The sequence below is a fragment of the Synchiropus splendidus genome, chromosome 1 (assembly GCF_027744825.2).
Source record: "Synchiropus splendidus isolate RoL2022-P1 chromosome 1, RoL_Sspl_1.0, whole genome shotgun sequence".
Lineage (NCBI taxonomy): Eukaryota > Metazoa > Chordata > Actinopteri > Syngnathiformes > Callionymidae > Synchiropus > Synchiropus splendidus.
In genome coordinates, this window is record NC_071334.1 from 49,983,182 (window position 1) to 49,997,357 (window position 14,176).

General features: G+C 40.6%; 1 protein-coding gene across 1 annotated transcript in view; it reads left to right on the plus strand.

The window, feature by feature from the left end:
* The window catches only part of LOC128771588 (beta-1,3-galactosyltransferase 1-like), a 108,096-nt gene that overhangs the window by 600 nt on the left and 93,320 nt on the right, over positions 1-14,176 (plus strand). The gene's annotated exons all lie outside the window — the stretch shown is intronic.

Below are 14,176 nucleotides of genomic sequence, written 5' to 3' on the forward strand. Positions count from 1 at the left end.
CACTTAAATTTTGGGCGAGATGTGCTGCTTCACCTCCCACTCAGGTAGTTTTGTTGACTAGCAGTGTCGTCCTGTGTTTAACAATGACATTTCCACCCATCATTGCCGCTGTCACTCAGTCACACTCACAATCATTGCAATGATTTCCTGCGTGTCCAACAACGCCGAGGGACTTGAGCTTCAGCTATGAGCGCTGTTGTGCTTCCATCACAAGTGTTCTTGCAGGATTAGTGGGTGAACACCTGATCAGTCACTGGCTGACGTTTTCATCGGATTCAAAGCAGAGATGTGAAATTTCGTTCTTCGTTTTGCATCTTGGTTTAAGGATCTTAGACAGGGAGTTAATGTATTTTAATGTTTTGTCCACTTGACTTGAAATGCAGGGTTGCATTTATTTTGTCATCTCATCATGCAAATACCGAAAATTGTGTATGCATTGCACTTTTGGAAATTACATATTAATTGGTCATCTTAAAGAAAAAGAAAAAGGCTACGATGCCTATGATAAGCATTGAAGTTTCATCTTGACACATAACCATAAATATCAGGGTGAAAGTGCTCCAGTGATGCTCCAACTCTCTTGCATAAAGCCTGCAGATTGTTCTTTTGTCTTTCAATATTGAATTTTTTTTAAACTTAAATTTCAGTCCATTGGCACCATCTCATTCAATCTCTTTCATCAAGTATGTTGCGGTTATATCACTTTGTAGAGACGATAAGGTTCCATGAAACAGTGTCCTAACTTTCAGAGGCCACCAGATGGCACTGTCTGCTGCAAAATGTTTCACAATGAAACCTCACATTATTTCTAAACCTGGAGCACCATCTAGTGGGCTCTGAAAACTGGGACACTGTTTCTTGAAGCCTCATTAGCATATCTATCTAAACCAAGAGCCATCTAGTGGTGTTTCATGAGACCTTATCCACCCATCACTTTTTCACAGGAACATTTTTCAGAACAGCGCTAAATGGTGATCTGAAAAAATGTTCCCGGCGAGATAAAGTTCTCACTCAGTTAATGAAGTATTTTAATCGATTCCGACCCATAGTAACTATGGCATTTATATTCAATACATTTATACGTTTAATTTAAGCAATGTGAAATGAAATGGCTACTGACTAACCTTTCAGTATGATGTACTTGGGTGACAGTATTTAAATATTTATGTACAATATTTATTTCACCAATTTTAGTGGGTTAAACTATATTCGCAAAAAAGGACAAATGAAAAAAAATCTTCTACTGAATAGTAAATGATAGGAGAAAGTAAAGTAGTTTGTGTTTGTACATGACCTCACGCTGACCACATAAATATAGAGAAAAGGCCGCATGTGGCCCAGGGGCTGCACTTTGCTGTGCCGTGTTCTGTCCCGTTCAACATGTACATTAATTCACCGTAGGGTAGGAATAATTTCATATCGATTTATAGTATTCCAGATTGCTACCACATCCTTAAAGAGGACAGTTCACATGGTAAGCGTCTGCTATAAGCTTCAACCTATTGACGTCTGCTGAGAGGAATCAAGCCCCAGGGTTTGCTGAGCCCTAATAGGCGAGGCAGGAAGAGGAGCAATATGTGAAGGCATCCTTCCTGCTCAAGGTATTGGCTAATGTGACACAGAATCAATCTCTAACAACGTCCCACATTAAACTATTTGATTCTCATTTATGGCCCTGGACTGTAAACTGTATACACCTCTAAAGGGGGGCATAAATCTACCAAGTATCTGGAAGTAGAAGCACATTCTGTTTGATTTTTTTGAAATTTTATTTTGGAATTGATGAGGTTTAACCAAAAGTGCAGGCCTTTCCTGTTTGTAGACGTTGACGAATGGCAATTGTGAAGGTAAAAGAAGTGGAGTATTCCAAACAAGCCTGAAAATTGGCTTCAATCCCGACCGAGTCTCCTTTCCTTGTCAACACGATTCAAAGTGAAAACCTGTCGGTTCATAGCCGTTGTTTGTTACCGCTTGCATTGACATTTAGGCCCTTGGGGAGCTTTTTTTGGTGTTTGTGCTGCCTGCCTTGTCAAATGTCACTGCTGTTTTGTATAAGCAATCTGGAAATTGCGTCGTCATAAAATATTTCAGTCGAAACTCTTTATTTTTTTTCACATGCTATTTGTTGCTTTTTGTCGTCAAACCCTCTCTGCCGTTGGATCCGTCAAAATAATTCTGTCAACATTCGGCTGTCACAACACAGACATCTCTCATTGATGAAAAAGCGGTAAAATCCTGTCACAGTGTTCAAGAGCCTGACCGCAAGTGTTCAAACCCATCGTCCCTGCCACATGTCTACTAATGCGGCGCACTGCCATGGCTTAAATGAGAGGTGCCATGCTTTCATTATTTTTTTTTAAGATGAAATCCCACATGATCAAATGTATTTAAATGAAGTGGAAACATCAAAACAAATGCATCACGGAGGTGCACAATAACATGGCAGGTTTCCAAAAGAAACATCACAATTATCAAAAGTCGGTTTCTAGCGAAACTGAAGTTGTGGACTCATGAGCAAGCTTGGGAGGCAGAAGGCAACTTTTGAAGTGACGGCCTTGAGAGTGAGGATGTGTTGTTTAAAGACCTGCAGTTTTGCCATCGCGGCCGCCATATTTGTTTCTTGGCTAAATCTCTTGGCCATCCACGTGTCAGGAGTCACAACACTCAATTTGAATGGTCGACGTGGCATGGAAGACCACTGTTATCGTCGTACTTTTTCTATCGAGACTCAAAACAGAAATTTGGGCATTTGACTGTCGAGAGACGAAAAGTTGCCTTCCACAAAGTTTTCCGCTCAAAATGCATGAAATGGAGTTCCAGGGGTGTTCACCGGACCCCGCTAGAGGGTTTGCAGCTTCGGTCAGTGGCTGCTACTGCCACGCCGTATTCGATTACTAAATGTGAAATGTGTGTACGTGTGTAGTATGCTAACATTCTTTGTGTTTGCAATTCTGCTCAGAAAAGTCGTTAATTGTTGGATTAAAATTAGTTTTTGGTCTGTGTTGTGGACAGAAATAGGTTGGTTGAACTTACTAAAATGTAGGCCTCAAATTACATCTCGGTTTGTAGTAAAATCCAAATCCTGATTTCATAACTAAATATATGACATTCTTGCCATGTCGCCACCCCAACTTTGATGCGATATCTTCTTATCTATTCTGCGTAACTGCAAAGGACAGGAGGCTGCAAGTCACAAACTGTCTCCATCCTTTTCTCTTATGATTGGCTGTGATTCAGTGGTCGGTCAGTGATATTTTCTCTCAGGGTGTTCGTGGGTTTCACATTGATGTTTTCTGACTTCACCGCTCCCCCACTCTCCGTCTGGCTCGCTCTGTGAAGACACTTTGGAAGGCATCACAAGCAGCAGTCTGTTTCATCATGATCATCAATTCTGACTTGTGTCCAAAGATTCTTGGATCCTTTGATAATGTTGTTGGCCAGCATGCTGTCGCACATGTCCCTGCTTTTTTTTTGTTTTTTTTTTCAGTCTGGAGGCACTCACATGATTCAAGTCCAAAAACAACATACTGAGATCTGGTTCTCTCCCACTAACAACATGAATAATGAGTCAGCGGGCATGTTGTTTGCAGTCGTCTATAGGAGAATTTGGATCAAAAAGCATAAGTATCGATTCATTATGGGCATTGGAGTGGAACAACCATTTATTGTCATTTTGTAATTCATAGAAGATGAATATTGGTTCAATTAGAGTAGGCCTGGGCGACGAATCGATTTTCTTTACCAATTCGAGTTTTTGTCTTGCTCATGGTCCCACAGTTGCCCCTCCGGTGCGTCCATAGATATCCCTGCCACTCCCCCGTTTCCTTCAGGCTTTTAGCTAGAGGGCGCTCTCCAGCACTCAAAACCGGACGCCCTGTTTCCTCAGCAGGACGCCCTAAATGTATTATTAGTCCCTGTATAATGCCCAACTCGTAGTGTCCTCTCACTGGTTTACATTCAATTGAAAAAAAAATCGCCAAATATGATCCAAATTCGTATATTCTCAAACCTTTTGTAACCGTATTTTGGCCATTGCGGTCACCATATTTGTTTACCACTGTAATCTCGTGGTAATCCACATCGTGACATTTGCGGCATGGAAACGCGCTGCTATTAATGGGATGTCCGACACTGCTGACTGGAGGAAACCGCAGATAAGTTCCAAACTTCAAACAATCATTCACAAAATGAACTAGCTTTCTAATCTGAGGAAAATTTGGCGCCCCCCCCCCCGCATCCCAGCGGCAAGTGGTCGAACACACAGCCGTTTCAGAATGAGAGCAAAATAGCTCAACAGGGATCAAAATTCGAGTAGTTCTATTTATTTAATCAAGCGACAAGCCTTTAAATATGTATTGTTTGAAAGAAAGCGTTGGCAAAGTTTAGAAAACCTTCACAGCTTAAACACAAGCATGCATATCTTGCATCAATATATGAAAAAATATGTAGACACAAACAGGCTTTTAGCTAGGATTTTGAAACAGGGTGTCCATAGCCACGCCCACAAGCCCCACCCCTAACCCATAACTCCACCCCTGAGCCCATTCCCCTCCACGACACACCAGGACGAGTGTTGTCCACTAACATAACATATAACATAACTTGCGGTGTAAAAAAAAACAAACTGAGAAAACATATGTGCAAAAGTAACATGACTTTATAAAAACAAACATATTGCATCAAATCTAAATGTTTCCACAATAACAAATTCATAATGCAGAAAACGCCTGGGGGTCTGAGGTATATTTCTCAAGCAGCTACAAAGTCAAAATCAGCAAATCCACATCTTCTTCTTTTGTGATGATGAGTCTCTTCCTCGCTCTCCTGATCTGATGAAGGGATGGGACTCTCTCCTTCTGACCCTGATGAATTAAAATAATTATTTCCCTTACTACATGCTATCTCATCAGCAGTTTTGTTCATCTTCCTTGATATAGTGATGCAAGACAAGCACAGGTTGTAGCAGCTGTGAATCTGTGATGGTTTTCTGAACACATTTAAACATTCAAACAAGAAAACAATTCTGACCTTTTTCCTTCAGGAAGAAGCTGAGTGTTGTCTGTCTTGTCTTTTTCTTTTTTTCACACAAATATTGGGTTTTGAAAATGTTTTATAGCCTTCATACGGAAAAAAGGACAGCAACAACTGTAAATATTTTTCTATAAAATATGTACAAGTTGTTCATGCATTGTTTGGCAAACGCTGCATGAACTCCACAGCGCAGTTCTCGCTATTTGAGAATTGCACTGATTAAAAGACTTTCAATTCGTTTTTTAACAAGTGTAAAGTTTTGTACTTGCCTGAATTTTCCTCTTGTTATCAATGTCAAACAGCCAACTGATAGCGTCGCTCTTCAATGGCGTGTCGATCAATGAAAATGCGAGTGTCGCAAATCACGAGATGTGAATAACCGCGAGATTTGGCCCTTGAAACAAATATGGCGTCCGTGGGCAGGGTTGAGACGCGGGGAAATGATTATATTCAGTGAAAATACTGCGCGGAAACTTCCTTTTCACGGAAATATGATGGGACGATAATTGGGGCATTACGCAGGAATTGATTAAAAATGTATGCCGTCCATCTGAAAGAGATATGGGCATCCAATTTTTCACGTTTTGCAGTTCAGGGCGTCCACGGCACGCCTAGACGCCCCCCTAGCTAAAAGCCTGGACACAAGGCTGTACACATGATGACTTGTAGTTAGGGAAAGAATCATTATTAAAATGTATTTATTATTATTATTGTTATTATTTTATTTTAATTTGGGTGAGCTAAGTAAAACAATTGCACAGGGGACCACCGCCAGTGTTAACAGTTACTTAGTTCATTCACTGTTGATAACATCTTCCTTTAAGGTACTTTCAGAACAAAAGATACAAAATGTGGGATCGATTTGCCATTAACTCACCTGTAGTGTGATTCATTGAGAACCTTGTTAATCTAGTTTCATTTTCATGTGTTGTTGGTCGTTTGGTTGTCTGTTCAAAATAACCAATGGACAGAATTGGATGAAATATTCAGGAAATATGCGCAATGGGTTAAGGAAGAAATACTAGATTGTGATGTGGGTGGACTGCATCTTTTTGGCGGAGGTTTGTGCACTAATTGACTCATGTCTAGTTCATGGGTTAAACTGGCTATTGCACTATTATAACATGAGAATGATGATTCAACGATAGAGCTGCACGATCATGGCCAAAATCATAGTCTCTATTTTTTTGCTCAATATTGTTATCATGATTATTAATCACAATTTTCCAGGATATTCAGGATAACTGTATTTTATATTGCTTCACTTGTGTGAGTAGCGTTCTATTTTAATGTTAAGGATTAATAAAAAAAGAAAAGAAAAGAAAAGAACCCTAGGTGTAGAATTCCTGAATACAATTCTAATGTCTCCCTATATTCTTGGTATCGATTTTGAGTTTGCAACAGCCCTGTCTGCACAGAGAGAAGCAGTGGTTCTGCTGTGTGTCAGTGCAACTCCAGTGAGGGAGCATTGCCGTCTTACAACAAGCAAAAAAAGTTCATTATTAAAAACATCTGTTGTTTATTTTGGCAGACCACCAAGACAGATTACAGGTGTGATTAAGAAGCTGGGAGATGAGTCAGCTGTTGGGGATGGGTATTTAAGAGGTAGCTTCTAAGAGAGAATTAAATTCCAAACATTTTTGATCACAGTTATTCCAATCACTAGTGGTGTTTCACAAGTACTATTACTCACGATATTACAACTCTTTTGTTTCTCTTCAGTAATTTCACGTCAACTACATTTGATTTGATTCGCCTTCATTTCGATTCAGATTTTTTCTTTTCCACCCTCTGGCAGTGTCTGTGCTGATCAGGTTCAGCAGTCTTCACACCTGTCTTCACTTTTGTCACTTGCTTTAACATGTACCTGGCATAAGTCTCACCTTCTCCGTCAGTAGGGATGGATCATTTTTACCATGTGTACCATTTTTATCAATGTTTTTTTCTCCGAAAGTATTGATATTTGAGCTCAATCTATTCGTTGCGTTGAAGACCAATTCTGGTTCCAGCAACTCATTTCGCTGTATAGCACTTCCAGCAAGTTAAACTGCTGATGCTGAGGGATACGAAACCATGGTGGCAGCTGCACTTTCAGGCATGAAATCAGATGTATGGGCCCAAATCGTTTTTTAAATGAAATTGATAAAACTATGGCAGTTTGAAAGTTCTGTCACACAAACATCAAGCACAACTTCTGAACGCATCTCAAACGTCACCACCTGGAGCAGGTAACAGACTCAGGCAGTCAAGAAGTTACGGCATGGCTCATCGGCACGACTTGTTCACACAAGTTCCTACAGACGTCAGGCATTAATCCCTTATTTATGTAGGTGTGTCACATCGGATCAAATCATGTTAATGGCTGAATATCATGATACGTATATGATACTAAATATCCTGTATTGTATTGTGACATTAGTGCATTGCTATAGCCCAGTCACTCAGATGCAATGGTTGTGGTGACTAGTGGTAGGAAGCAGGGTTCTTATCTTCTTCTGGTGAGACCATCATGTTGCTTTACATGAGCGGCCGCTTTGCTGAGCCCACATACTTGGCAGAATGTGAATGTGCTTCCAGTCCAAACCTACCCATTTTTGGGCTCTGATGGAAAAACAAAGGCGTTTGTTGCCAAAATGGATGACGATTGCTGTCAACCAGAGTGGTCGAAAACCCAGAGGGACGTTAGGTTAGGGACCTTATAAACTGGTGCCTTTGTCGACACACCAGACTTTATTTGTGTTCAGCCTTATCTCTGCTGCAGCATGGAGCAGCCTGCCAGACATATTCCGCGGCTCCGAAATGATGAAACACGCGAAAAACCATCTGTCTCTCACCGAGACAGGGACCAGGAAACATATTTGCTAATTCTTAAAAAAAAAAGATTTTTGGAGCTTGTTGGACAAATGCATCATTGTGCAGCTAAAGCCATTCTTTAGTTGCCCTTGCGCTAATCCTCTCTATGGACGCCTGCCATGTTTTCTCATATTCATATGCTGCAAGGTTTTTTTTCTTTTTTTTTTTTTTTTTTTTGAGGGAGGAACTTCCTTAGCTTTGTTTTTTCCAGCACACTGCATGCTCTCTAAATTTGCACTTGACGTTTCTCCGTTGCATTTTGGGCAGCTTCTTTTTTCAGTCAAATTAAAATATTGCATGCTTGATTTCAATCGGCATCTGCTCTGGATGAGCCCACATCCCTCTGTGGACCGTAGTAACCCATTTGAATACTCATGTGTTTGACTCCTAGGCCTAATTATAGAGTGAGCACGAGCACGTGTGTAAGCGCCATTAATCTTAGCATAACTAGATCTAACACCAATTATTTCAGCTGCGTCTGATTCACTTGATGCCTGCGTAACGCCTTTATCCATCCAAGGTGCCTCGATGTAGAGTTGACATTTGTTGGTGATGGTGATTGATGCTAATGGCACTCAGGTTTAATATGCAGCATTTGTGCCCCACTGGGGTTCAATTGACTTTTACTGATTGGACATGAATGAAAGTCTGCCAATGCACCGTGTTTTATTGTGCTTGTAATGAAGCCACATTAGTCTACAGCATGTGTATAGCATTTGTAATTACAGTAGCTGCACTCAATAATCGGATAATAAGATGAGACTGATGGGTCTTCTCGTGCCGGCTGAAAAATGTAAGAAATGGGGATTCTGACCTCATGTCGTGAGGTGCAGAACCACTGTTGTCGTTTGTTTCATCGCTGAATATTGCTCCGTATGTACTCCAGTCGCACCGTTCAGGTGAAGTGAAGTGAAAGAAACTTTAGGCTAAGCACACTGAACTGTCACAGACCCCCCTCCGTCCGTTCAGAATAGTTTGGTCTGCTCCCGCCTTGCTCTCTTTCTCTTCCAGGATTGGGGGTTGCATCTTCCTGCCACACACACACACCTGAACCCAATCTCGCAATCTTCTGCATGACATTTAAACGCCGTTCAGGAGACAGTCAGCATCAGTTCGTCACTTGTACTTTCCTGTGTGTCTGTGCCTTATTACCTGGATCCTCTTCCCCCGATCCTGTGGACTCGCTTTCTGTGGACTGAATACGCGCTCAGGGACGCTCACTACTTTTCTGACTCTTTTGAAGACTCTCGCGCTCAAGGACGCTTGCCGTATTTATGCTGTAGTTTTTGTGTTTGTTAGTTTAGATTCTGTCATGCCATGTAGTGTAGCTTTTCCGGAGTGCATTTGTTTTGTCCGGCTCCCTTTGTTGTTAATTGTTAGAGTATTCTTGTTTATTATTTCTGTATTTTTGATCCTCCTTCTTGAGTGGAAGTTGAGTAGGTTTTGTTTTCTCTTTCTGTTTGTTCGTTCTCTCGGTTTACTTATCTGTATACTCCTTCTAGTGAGTTACATTAAGCTGCTGAACTCAGTCTCCACTCTCAGCCTGCTGCATGTGGGTCTCCCGTTTAAGTTCTTTACACTGAACATTAGGCGTGTGTACTGGCAGGTATCTTTCGATACGAATCTCAGGAGTGGTGATGCGATACTGTAAGTTCAGCAATATGTTGTAATGTTTGAAAAAGAGATGTTGCAGTACAGTATTATGTGCATGCATGTAAACAATTTTACTGTTATGAAGTCGGTCCTGTTGGACTTTCATTTACGGTAAAGAGTGGAATGAACAGCTCACTTCATCAACAAAATAACACCAGTGTGTTTTTAGTATTAAACACATGTTGCAAATGCAGCAGCATCTCCATATATTTATGTATTAAATGGCTGACTTTAAATATCAAGACAATATCACGCAATCAAGTATCACAATATTTGAGTGTATCAATATATTCTTACACCCCTAGTGATCATACTCACAGAGATGCATATAGCTAGACAACACAGGAAATCAAAGTGTATCAGTGGGAGACTTTTGGAAGCTGCAGCAACAGGATCGGGGTCATGCTGCAGACTGGACTCTGACGTGACAACTGATTCTGGGCAGCATTACCCGTCTCACCTCTCTGAGAAGGGGTACATGCTCTTAGTTGACTTAATTACATGCATAAACAATCTAGCACAGTTATTCTAACAAAGTCTGATATCTTCCACTGGGTCCACTAATAATTCAAACCAAACAATTGGAATGCTTGGTTGCTTGGTATATTCAAATTATTGCAGAGGAAAAGAAGCACCAACCTTCCTTTAACTCTCGACCAGACTTATAATACTGTAATACATTCACTCAGTACTGTTTAAATATTTATTCAGCCATACACTCCACATGTTTTATTTACAGCCATTGCTACATTACTGTGCATATTAATCTCACTGACAGATAAACATATTAGATATCAAAAAGAAAACATGTTTTATTCTAGCTTGATTATCAGCCGCTCAAAAGAGCAATGTTGTACGCAAAGAAGTATTGTCAGGAGCTCGATAGGAGAGTAGCTGTGTATGGTTTAGAGACAGAAAGTAGAGTTAGAAGTTTCAGAGTTGAAGAACGAGAAGAGAGGAAGAACATGATCGCATGTTGGTGGGAGAGCTCATTTGGTCGGACATTGCCATGTAACAGAATGTCTATGCACTTACAACTACTTTTTTATTTTATTATTTTGTCATATTTGATTACATATTATAGGTATTCATTTGACTTCACTTTTTTAATGTATGTTCATGCTTTGTGGATGTCTTTGATGTTTGTTGCATATTTTTAATGTCTATAGCATGTGTCATTATCGTTAAATTTCCCCACGGTGGGAATACTTTTTTATTTACAGTTGCTGATCATTATTTATTTGGCTATTTAGAGTGATCTTTAGGTGACCATTCGGGATAGTCAGGCCTCACTTTATGATGATTTGTAAGTATATAAGTCATTTATTGATGGTTATTTATGTTCCGTAATCTGAAGTGTGACTGATAGTTGTGCTACTAGGCTTCAGATCAATATTCTACAGTCACTGAATATTATAGATTTTTTTACTTGTCGTGTCTTGTGAATAACTCAGGAAACAAACTTTAACCCAAAATTGTAAACTCCTATCAACATCATACTGCTGAGCTCACTATGGCATGAATGTTCCCCTCAAAGCTAAATATTGCATCATTTATTTTCCTGTAGTTTTCATGTGTTGTCGAGATGCAGTATTATAAACAGATTGATTCGAGTCTTTGCTTGATTGAATTTATGAGCTTTACCCTTGTAGAAATCAATTCTCAATTAAATCAAGAATGGTGGGTAAAAAAGAAGAATTAGTCTATTGATTTTTGCTAATACTTATGACCATATGATGGAATAGAGCGGGGCTCTGAAATGGAGCCGGGTCACAGTGGGTGCAGGTTTTTGTTCCAGCTAATCAAGACCCTGCAGTTTCACCAACCCCGTGTCTGAAGACTGAACATCATCAGTCTGCTGCACCCACTACCTCCCTTTTGTGGATCAGTTTGAGAGCCCTGGTGTGGTTCGGGTTTTTAAAACTGTTTTTCAGGGGTGTTTCAATCCGTCAATACCAAATAGGTTTCATAGTCACCGGCTGCTTCATGCTGTGCGTACGTCACCTTCCTCTTCGCCGTTTAGGGTCACTGATGCTTCACACAGCTGTTGTTTGGCTGCAAGTACAGCCTGAATTTCAAGTGGTTATACTAGCTTTGTGTGAAATGGCGAGTTAGGAGGTATACTAGTGACCTCTTAAAGCGAAGATGCAGGGAAGCATTGAAAATGTAGAAGGATGATTGAGTCCTCTCACTGGCTTTATTTGTTGTTTAACCCATCCCTCATACAGGCCGGAGGGTATTAAGCATAACAAAGTGTTGTTCCCCCCTTGAGCACCTGCGACGACCCGAGGAGAGAACCAGCTTTAGTGTTTCTAATCATGGCTTGATGTATGTTTACTCAGGCTAGCTCTTCATAGTAATGTTTGCGCTCTAGGCAGTGAAGACACACTTGTCTTTCTAGAGAGCGCCGTGGATGTGGCGTGTGTGTTTTGAATACTATACGTTTCAGTCCATTAGCTACACAGTGTTGATTGCGTAGATGCGTCACAATGCGGGCGCTCCGATCAGCGGATGATAAATGGCTCTTCCTGGGGTCCAGCTCTAAAGACCCTTTTATCTGCTCTAATTATTTCAGGAATGACTGTCTTATTCAGTTGATTTTGCTGCCGAGTAATATGCAAAAGGCTCGGCTAATAATGAAAACGTGAATATCTCCGCGTTGATAGAGGCCACCGGTCCTCGCCAGTATTTAATCTCTCCATCCACCATTTCACGAACCTGAAAAACCTTCAGCTGATTGCTGTCACATTCTCCACCATTGAAGCGCTGCTTAACAAGATGCCTTCACTGTCGCTGCCCTCTCGTTTTGTAAATAGCATTCATTTACAGTAAGCTTTCCTGTCATATTCAAATTGATGTGCGGAAGAATTGTCATTACTTCTGAAAGCACCGAAACAGAAGAGACCTAATAATAATGTGGATTTCATTTATTTGGCTGATTAATGCAGAAGCTTCCAAAGGCGCCAATGAGGTTTGTTGTGTTGCTGGCCTGGTATACAATAAATAATCACAATGCTCGGTTTGTTTTCAGCTCGTGGCCTTGTTCCTGTCCGCGTTTGCGCTGCCTGAGGAGAAGCGTTTGTTCACTCATGGGTGCCTCTGACCTTTCCCTTTGGAATTCCACAGATTTTTTTTTTCTTGTTATTGAATCCCCTCACCATTCATATTCAGACCAAAAACTTCATAATAACCACCACAATCATCCATTTGCTGCTTCTTCCTGACACCCACATGTAACAAGCCTGAGGCAGGCGCTCATGCTGTTCATTTTGCTGGAGTGCTGCTCTGGCTCGCCACAGTTGTTGCCATGTGTTTGATGTGGTGTGACGCCAAAGGTGCCCCAATAGTCCTGTGTGTTCAAAGCCTGATACAGAACCGCCCATGGGAATTATGCATTTGAATTGCAATGAGCCCTAAGAACAAGTCTAATGTGATGGTCCTTCATGTTAAATCTGGAGTTTCATTGGATTTTACAAAGGTATATGTGATAATGACACGTCTTCATCAAACAAAAATAATATATTTATTGTACATCCATTAAGGGAGATCTATTATAGTCGTCCATGTTTTCAGCTTCAGCAAGATGAAATGTCAAAATGTATACTGAAGCATGAAATAATGTTCATCCATTTCTGAGAAATTTAGTTTTGAAATTCATACCTGGCCCCTTTGAATCGTGAGATCAAAAGGCAACATGTGATAGATTGATAGGTAGGTAGGTCAGTAGATCGATTTCTGCAAAGCGAGAAATTCAGATGTCTGGCAGCAAACACATTCATGTGCAAACGCACATAATAAATAACAAATAAAGAACAACGCATAGATAAAACAGTTTCTATCGCTAGTGATAATATCAAAGTACTTAATGGAATCAAAGCCACAGTTCCTTCATTCAGGCAGATTTGTTAAACAGCCTGATAGCAGCAGGGATGAATGGCCTATTGAAGCTGGTGTACTAGGTTACTCAATAAACTACTTGTTGAACACTATGATCAAGGTTTGAATTCTTGAAAGTTTACCATTGTGAAGATATTTGTGTTAATCTGGTGTATTACATCAAGATTATCAGGGTGTGCCTTCATTGGATTAGTGGTCGGCTAATTGCTTTTCTTTGGAAACTATTGACCGATCTTATCTTCCACGGTCACCAGCTGAGCTCTCCATTAAACCAGAGCCAGGTTTTAAAGTTGAAACGAGTTTTTCATTAAACAGTGGACACACCAGCTGCTGTTCAAAACATACAAACAGCACAAACGTGCATAAATCCGGTCATGATGATGACGACGACTGCAGGAAACAAAGGTGTCAATGTGTTGTGATGTCAGTTTTGGTGTTGGTGCACAGCTGCAGATGTCGCCAAATATATGAAAATGAGTTGTGGAAGAACCACAGTCAACGCAACACATCTCATTTGTCACTTTGAACTGGCCGGCCTGCTAACTCTCACGCAAATGAGTGTTGAAAAACCCTGGGAAGTCCCATTGAGATTAAAAACCTCTTTTTCAAGGGAGCCCCGGCCAAAAGGCAGCAAAAACACACAATTCCGCACAATTATTACTCAATTCAATGACATACGCATTAGTTAAAAGCAGGTTTAAAGGAGGCTGACTCAAGTGCTCTCTGTCTGGATTTAAGTCAT